At 55.0% G+C, this 8886-nt stretch overlaps 1 non-coding gene across 1 annotated transcript; it reads right to left on the bottom strand.

The window, feature by feature from the left end:
• Positions 1-2520: 2520 nt before the first annotated feature.
• On the bottom strand, positions 2521-2594 carry TRNAN-GUU. Its single transcript has one exon. It is a non-coding gene; the product is annotated as a tRNA-Asn (tRNA).
• Positions 2595-8886: the final 6292 nt, after the last annotated feature.

The following is an 8886-nucleotide window of genomic DNA, read 5'->3' as shown; positions in this document are numbered from 1 at the left end:
TGCTACGGAGTCTATGCCGGAGCTGGTGCTGCAGCGATGAAGGCACCTTTCAAGAACCACATACTGAGATGGTCTTGCAGGTCGCATGGTCGTGGACCTCGCTAAGACAACCTTTGAGAAGCTGGGTGCCCAGTTCCCCTGGAGAAGGGATCTGCCTGGGACTGCCTTCCCGTGGCTTTCAGGCATCACAGCCTGCTCACTCTGCACAGCAACCCCACCAGCTCGGGGCCCTGCGGGGAGCATGGGGAGGGGGTGGGAATGGCTGGCCAGGCCAGCATGGACACACTCCCATGGGGAAAGGCTCTCCTGGGGCAGGGATGTCCCCGGAGAAGAGCAGAGGAGCAACTGTGTGCTTCCAGGGGGTAAAAAATGACCAAGAGAAACCTATTTCTCAATGCACAGGGAGACACTGGCCTCTGTCTCCTCATGCCATGGCTGGCCCCCAGTGCTGGGGCTGATGCAGAAGACAACCCACCTCTCTGCCCTCCAGGACCTGCTGTGCCCTTCAGACGGGACGGTGTTGTCGTGTGAGTGCCCAGAGCTCTGCAGCACCCTGTGGTGGGCGCTGCCATGGGGTCAGCCCACGCTGGGCTGCTGCGCTGGGGAGAGGCTGTGGTGGAGAGCCATGGAGAAGCAGGGCTGGGCTAGAAAGTGCCTGGCAGAGGAAAATGCCAAAGTTAATGGGTTAGTTTTGTCTGTGCAGCCACCTCCATCCTCCTGCTGGATCAGTGCCTACATCGGGGGACCGGCCAGGCCTCCCGGCTTCTCCCCTGTCCCAGACCCCAGAGCAGGATTGTCTGCGAAGCCTCCTGTGGGGCACGTCCTGAGCAAGGCAGGGACTGGGAGCTGGGAGAGGCTGCCTAACAGGAGGTCCATGGGGGGGCACAGGGCACCATGGGCTGTCCTGGGCATCATACCGGGGGGACCATTCCACACCCCCAAACATACCCCGTCCCAGGCATGCTGTGCCCGCACAGCAGGGCCGTGGGACCCCGTGTGGGGCAGCGGGGCTGGGCCAGCACAGGGACAGGGCAATGACAGGGGCCACGAAGCAGCTGCCAGGGAGCGACAGCAACAACGGATACAAACAAGGCATTTAGCTGCGTTGCCTTCGTCGCGCAGGTATGATTTTGGGAAAGCTTGAGATTGCTGGTGGTTGCAAGGGTAGTCAGAAGGAAAGAGAAGAGCGTTGATCATTGCGTTGGAGACCAAGGCTGAAGAAGGAAAATGCAGGGCTGCTCCGGAACGGGGAGGGTGATTTAGATGGGGCTGAGGGACTAAATTCCGTCTTTGCCTGAGTCTTAACTGAAAAGGTCTCTAGGACTCTGTGCCCAGTGAAAGGGTTCAAGGAGGAGGAGAGCACATATTGGCAGGAAGCTCATGAAATCCAGTAAGGACAAATGCCAGTTTTTGCCCTAGAAGGGGATTAAACCCTGGCAATGGCACAGGCTGGGGGCTGCTGGGCTGGGAGCAGCTCTCTGGGAATGGTCTTGGTGGCCAGTGAGCTGGAGAGGAGGCAGCCATGTTGCCTGACAAAGCAAGGAAGGGTTGGTGTGGTTAAGCCCAGCCAGGCAAGTAGCACCATGCAGCTGCTCACTTACTCCCCCCGCACCCAGTGGGATGGGGAGGAGAATCAGAAAGAAAAAGTAAAAACTCCTGGTTTGAGATAAGAACAATTTGATAACTCAAGTAAATAAAATGTAATACTAACAATACTACCTCTACTACTAACAACAACAACAACAATAATAAATATAACAACAACAATAATAATAATGAATATAATTTTTTTTTTTTAAATTAAAAAAAAGAATTAAAACCCAAGAAATGACAAGTGATGCACAATGCAACTGCTCACCACGTGCTGACCAATGCCTGAGCAGCGATCCACCCCTCCCAGCCAATTCCCCCCAGTTTATATACTGAGCATGATGTTCTATGGTATGGAATATCCCTTTGGCTAGTTCGGGCCAGCTGTCCTGGCTATGGTCCCTCCCAACTTCTTGTACACCTGTTTGCTGGCAGAGCATGGGAAACTAAACAATCCTTAACTTAGGATAAGCGCTACTTAGCAACAACTAAACCATCAGTGCTTTAACAACATTATTCTCACACTAAACCCAAAACACACTGCACCAGCTGCTAAGAAGAAAATGAACTCTATGCCAGCTGAAACCAGGACACAGGCAAAGTGGGATCATGCCTTTGGAGATGTGGGTTTGTATTGGGTTTGTGTAGCAAGGTTTTGGTAGCATGTTACTGTTAGTGTCTTTAGTGAAAGTAGAACTAAGGCAATTATGTGGCTGGGTTGAGCCCAGGTGGGAGCTAAGCCCTGCTCCCCAAGCTGGGCAGGGCAAATCAGAATAAGGGACTGCTGCTATCAGTTTTTTCTTTCCCTCCTCTGGCTTTGCTGAGGGGAGTGAAGAGCCTGGGTTTTTTTCTAGAGCCACAGGACGCCTTGGGTTGGAAGGGACCTTAAATGTTAGGAGGCTGCGGCATAGGCAGGCAAGAGGGGAGAGCCGTCCCTGGGTGGGCTCGAACCACCAAGCTTTCGGTTAACAGCCGAACGCGCTAACCGATTGCGCCACAGAGACTCCCGAAGGGGGCTCCCTGGGGCTTCCCAACGGCAGGCAGATGTTTGGCCATCGCCAGGGAAGCAGAGCTTCCTCACGCGTAATGGTGACTTGGGAAGAGCAACACCACAACCCTCAATGCCCACCCTTCATCCTTGTCTCCTGAGCGACGGACCTCCCCTCCCACGGCATTCCTGGTCGCAGTCCTGGCCCGTTCCCTGCCCGCTGCAGACCACCCATCTGCAATGCAAAGGCGGGCACCAAATTCACTCCTCCTGGAGCCTTGCACAAGTGCTTACACCTCAAGAAGCACAAAGGGGCCTCGGGGAGGTTCTCCCCTCCACAAGATGTGCTTCCTCAACTGGGGTTTTTAGCATGCATGAATGGTGACTGGAGAAACGTGGTCATCCCCCTGACAATGAGATGGAAGCCTTAAGACACCTTAGCACATCCTTCCAACCATGTGCAAACCCCGAAATGGGAAGCCGTGATGTCTGTGGGTGGAGGAGGAATAGGGTCTGACCTGGAATGTGACTGAAGGACTCTGAACAACGGAGAGGTTACCATCATGTTACTGATTTGTCATTGATTTATTATTAGTTAGAATTAATCATATTTAATTTAATATTTTAGCAAAATCGTATGTATGTTGTATCTTATACAATTTAAACCACCAACCAGTGTCTGTTGTGAAATCCCTGTATAGCCCCGTATCAAGGCCGGAGAAATTGGCTAAAATCATCTAGTAGGAACATTTAGAAGTTAGATAACAAGATAAGAAATACCTGACGACCACGTTGAGCCACGGGTGGTGTAAGAGTTGTCAGTACGTTACCTGACAACGGCCTGTTTGGAACGCAGCGGCCAATCCCCAAGGATAGAATGTGCAGTACAAGGCTCCTGGAAGGTCCCTGGCTAGAGCCGTTAGAGATAACCGCATAGCTACTCGTCAAAAAGGATGGATTGCACCTGTTGCCCATAACATCGATGAAGAAATCATGAACTCTAGACGAATTTGCTTCATTATAATACCAAAACACACCTCCTGGTCAAAAGCTACCCGCCTCCAAGACTTACCACGCCTCGGAGAGACCTTCACTGCGCCTGCGTAAAGGACATTTTCATATGCTAATGATTTCCCGGAAGTTTAATGAATAACTTTTCTTGGAAATCTAATGACTATGCATCAATAAGTCTTAATATAAGGTGTATTGTTTTGGTGACAGGTGTGCGTGGCTCGTGAGAGGACTCGCCCGCGCACCCGGCCGTCCATAAAGAAGTGTCTGCTTATCTACACTAAATTGGTGTTGATAAGTTCTTCATTCCGAGCTTTTCGGTAACAATCATGTGTGCGTGCCTCACCCCGGGAGATGGGGAAATGCCCTCTGCTGTGGCGTGGCTAGACAGTGCTCAACATGCTCCATGAGCTGACCTGCCTCTTGTCCTCCCCTTCGCTCCCCACACTGGATGGACCTCAGGAAGCCTTTTGCTTCCTTCTAGGCTGGTGCATTCTTTCAATATCTGCAGTTCAGGAACTCGGCACCAAAGGCCCTCGTTAACATGCAAAGTGCCACAAGAAGCCACATAATAGAATTCTAGAATCATAGAATAGTTTGGCTTGGAAGGGACCTTTCAAGTGTTACCAGAAGTCAGCACTTCAGAAACTCTCTAAGACTCCATTTTGGAGTTTTAGAAAGGCAGGCATTCTTCATTGCATCGCTGGGTGCATGGGGGGATCGTTCCACCTATCGTGCATACCAATTCTTTCAAACAGTTGAGATTATATACAAAATGGACATACATAGTCATGATTTTTCCTGGAAACAATTCACACATTCATCTGAATTCCAGGAAACTCATTAGTATATGTAAATGTCCTTGGCGCAGGCGCACTCGGATCTTTGGTGATCTTCAGGGGTCCTCTGGTGGTCTTTGATAGTCTTCCTCACTTGTCCACTAGTCGACCCTTTCTAGTGATTCTGCGCGGTTGGACACTTTACATGTTCGATACAACTTATGCTAAAGAATGTTGATTAGTACCTCTACTATCCATCTTTTCTCGCTAGACATTCTTTGTCACAAACCACATTGACACTCTGCAGCCGTACCCGGGAGAAGGCAGCCATTGTGTCCTGTCCCTCTGACAATGCAGCAGGGAAGCCTTGCTCAGCAGCACGTCTTCCTACAAACTGTGAGGGTTGTTCTGACAGATGCTTTGGATGTGCCAGGTTTTGGAGACTCCTCCAGGAAACTCACGCATGTGCACTGCCCTGCAGCCGAGTCTTCCCAGAAGTCCTTCTCCCACACTGGGAGCTCAGCTGTCCTCCCACTGACCTCTCTCTGCCTCACTCGTCTCCCCTCGCTACCTGCAGGCAGTGCCTTCAGCCCTGCTGCGCTTCGCAGGGGAGCTGCTCCTGGGCAGAGCCGTCTCTCACAAGCGCTGCCCACTTGCTGGGAGCTCCCTCCGTCCCAGGAGGCCGGCCCAGCTCAGGAGCAGAGGACCAGCCCAAGGCTTCACTTTCTCTGCCTCTTCTGGGCTCCCTGGAGATGTCTCAGCTCCTGAAAGGCAGCGGAGTCACCCTTGGGGAATGGACTTTTTAGCTGACTGCAGTAATCACCAATTGTCCCTCTCTAAAGAGTGGAGAGAGAGCGATTCCAAAAGCATGGTTTGTCCTACCAGAGCGCAGATGTCTATGAGAGGTGTAGATGTTCCCCTCTGGGCACTGATATTCTCGGCCCATGACAAAAAGGACACACAGGCAGTGACAGGGAGGTGTTGGTTAAACGCTCTGGCTGGGCAGGGATTCAGCTGAAGCAATGCAGACATCTCATCCCCAGCTGGAAGCCCTTGGGATGAAGCAGGATTCAGATCCCCCCATGCATCCCACAGACCCACAGTGTTACGGGATGTCAAGACTGGCCACCGCTTCCAGGGACTGCAGCCAAGGACCCCCTCCTACCATGCCCCTGGAGCCCAGACCAGTACCACCAGTACACTCCTGCCTGGCTGCTGGAGCCCAGCCCGGTGCCTGGGCATCTGGAGTCTTTGCCCAGGCTGAGGGATGCAGCTGCCACTTTTCAGCTTGCAGCTGCAACTTCTAGCAAGCTGAGCAACGCATCCCAGAGATGCACACACACACCACACACAGACACAGCTGCGGAGAGGACACTGACACGGCCAGTCACACAGACGAGGCGCTGCCGTCAACAGTACCCTCATGGAGGACTCTCATAAAACACAGAGACAAGCCATGTCCCCCTCCTCCTCTTGGGCTGCCAGAGACAGGAGGTCACTAGTGGCAGGCACACACACAACACACCTATACGTTCACAAGCACACGCGTGTTCATGGATCCCCAGAGTACTGCCACAGCCTCTCTGCCCTGCCAGTACCCCCTGCCCAGATTCCGGCCCTGCGACCACCCACCACGAGTCGCCTACTTGCTGACTGGTCCGTCTTGGTGCTCCCTGCAAACATGCAGCACTCACACATTTGTGCTGCAGGAACCCCACAGCCACCCAGCACAGACCCTCTGCCCACCTGATAGCCCAGCCAGGGCCCGGCTGCACTGGGACCCACGCCAGTAGCTGGCACCACAAGCCAGGGGTGCCTACACCCCCCCGGTTGACTCCAGTAGCTGGCACCCAGTCCACCCACGCCAACCCCCCCAGTAGCTGGCACATAGTCCCTTCAGTACACATCCACTCAGGATAGAGAGTGACATTGTGCAGAGAGATCATTAGGAAAAGATTTAATAAGAACATAGAAGAAGACAGGACAGACATCATCTGTGTCCTGCTACCAATCACTTGTCTCCAGCCAGAATCCGGTGTCATCAGGCTGTCCGTCATCTGAAACTTCTTCAACAAGATTAGAGGGGACGAAGCCTCTTGTGCCGTCGGTCAGCTCTCCCACGTACCAACCGTCTTCGTCCACGTCTCCAAAGACGTACACGTATTGTCCAGCAACTAGAGGAAGCTCTAGTTCAGGCCGCTCGTTGGGACCATTGAAAGGATCATAGCTGTATCGAGCTATGAACACTCGCAGCACCGCCGGTTGTTTCCTCATAGCCGCCAGGAGGATGGACTCCTTGTCTGCAGCCCCGTCAGCCTGGCACGGCCTGGAAATGATACCGTTGGATCTTTCTCTTTCCAGCCCTTCAAGTTCCTGAAGTAGCTGCTGGTGTTGCTCATTTAGCTTCTGATACCAAACCAGCTGGGCTTCGAAACAGTTGCAGGGTTTCTTGGTGTTCCCCGTGTGCTTCTGCCTGAGCCCTCGGCAAACACTTGCCTTGCTCTTCTTTCCTCTGGAGCTCTAACTTTGTCTCCTCAAGCTCCTTCCCCAGCTGTTGACTCCTTTCTGCCATTTCTCTCATGGCTTCCAGTTTGCGCTCCGCCTCTTCCAGCTGGGTTTGAAGACAGACCTTCATCTGGATGGCAGCATCTTGCTCCACTGCCACTCGCGCCAGTTGCCCTTTCAGGTTGGCATTTTCAGCTGGAACATGCTCTGTCAAACCCATCTGCCCATGGAGGCGAGCATTCTCTTTAGCCAGGCGGGTGTTTTCATTTGTCACCTCCAAGAGCTGCACCTCTAACTCCTCACCAGTTGGGCTGTGGGCGCTCACATGATCAGAGGCCTCTTCACCTGCAGCCACTTGGGCCTGCAGCTCCTCAGCTGCCTTCTCTGAGAAGTCATGCTGCTTGTCTTGTGCCAGCAAAGCTCCAGCAGGCTCTCCCATTTCTCCACCCCTCTGCTGAGGAAGCGATGCCATGCACAGTTCCTCAGTGGGGCTTTGGATGGGCAGTGGCACTTGAGTATTGATCAGGCAACCCATGGTCGCCTGCAGTTGCCTGGACCTTTCTTCCAGCCGCGAGGCGAGGGCAGCTAGGTGAGCATTTATCTGCCGCAGCCTCTCTGCCTCCTTGCGCGCTTCTGGAGAGCATTCCTTTTTCAGGAGGCGGTTCTCCATCTCAAGGGCACTCTGTTGCCTCTCCAGGTCTTCGAGAAGGCGCCGCAGGCGGCTGTTCTGCTTCAGGAGCACCAGGTCTTCCCCCTCTGGCACCTGGAGCTGAGCATCTGCCACAGCCTTGCATGTTGTTTGCTGCCCAGCGCTGCGGCTTTCCGGCGGTCTTTCCTGGGGTGCCGCCGGGGCCTGGGGCCCTTCTCTGCCAGAGGAGCAGGAGCTCTGCGTCTCCTGATGGCCCTGGTGCCCAGGAGGGCCTTCGGGCTGGGCCGTGCAGGGGGAGGCGGGCAGCTCGCCCTCGAACCGCTGCAGGATGTATTTGAGGAAGAGTCTCCTCTCCAGCTGCAGCTGGTTCTGGAGGTGGCGGATGCGGGCGGGCTGGTAGCCATCCGTCTCCCCACTGTAGCTTGCTGAGGACCTCCTGGAGCTTGCTTTGGGCCTCCCCGCTGCTCTTGCTGGGCCTCACCATCTCCTCGGCCAGCTGCCGCTGCAGGTCCCGCGTCTGGTGAACGGCGGCAGTACGTGCCTGCCGCAGCAGCTCCTGTCCCTCGCGGAGCTCAGCCTCCTTCCAGCGCAGCAGCTGGCGGTCTCTGCCACCCGCTGCCGCTGGTTCAGCTCCTGCAGCCGCCGCACCTCCTGAGCCTGTCGCTGCTCCCACTCAGATCGGAGCCGCTCTGCCAGGAGCTGCCGCTCCCTCTCCAGGGCCGCCTTCAGCTCCCGGGTTTCGGCAGCGAAGCGGTGGCGCAGCTCTTGGGTGCGGAGCCGCTCTTCCTTCAGCTCGGCCTGTCGCGCTTCCCGCTCCCGCCTCTGCTCCTCCTTCTGCGCAAGGCTGCCGGGGGCTTGCGCCGGGCCCCGGCGGGGCAGGGGGTGGCTGCGCGCCGCTGGCCCCCGTCCCGCAACGCCCCGCGCCATGGCGTCAGCTACCAGGCGCTGCTGCCAAAGCTCACCAACGGTTGCGTTCCCTGGGTCTGTGAGGGGCGGCAGCCCCCCGACCCTGTTGCAGCTGCTGCCTCCCTTCCTGTGCAGAAGCAAAGACAGCGACTGCCACGGCCCGGGTGGCTGAGCGTGGCCTTATATACCTGTCCCTGGCCCCTGCTCACAACGAGGGGTGGGGCAGTATGGCCTTTTATGGCATGTCCTGGCCCCTGCTCACAATGAGGGGTGGGGCAGTATGGCCTTTTATGGCATGTCTTGGCCCCTGCTCAAAAGGAGGGCCACGGCATTTTACATAAGAAAATGCCAAAAGACAAAGATGTCTTCCGAGACATGGGAAGAGAACTTGACCAACTGACCTCTTCCGTAGAAGTGGGTTTGCTGCTAGAAGAAACCAGACCAAACTGGCTGAAAGC

This window comes from Aquila chrysaetos, chromosome 11 (assembly GCF_900496995.4).
Source record: "Aquila chrysaetos chrysaetos chromosome 11, bAquChr1.4, whole genome shotgun sequence".
Lineage (NCBI taxonomy): Eukaryota > Metazoa > Chordata > Aves > Accipitriformes > Accipitridae > Aquila > Aquila chrysaetos.
The sequence above is the reverse complement of the archived record's forward strand: the minus strand, read 5'-3'. Positions and strand labels throughout refer to the sequence as shown.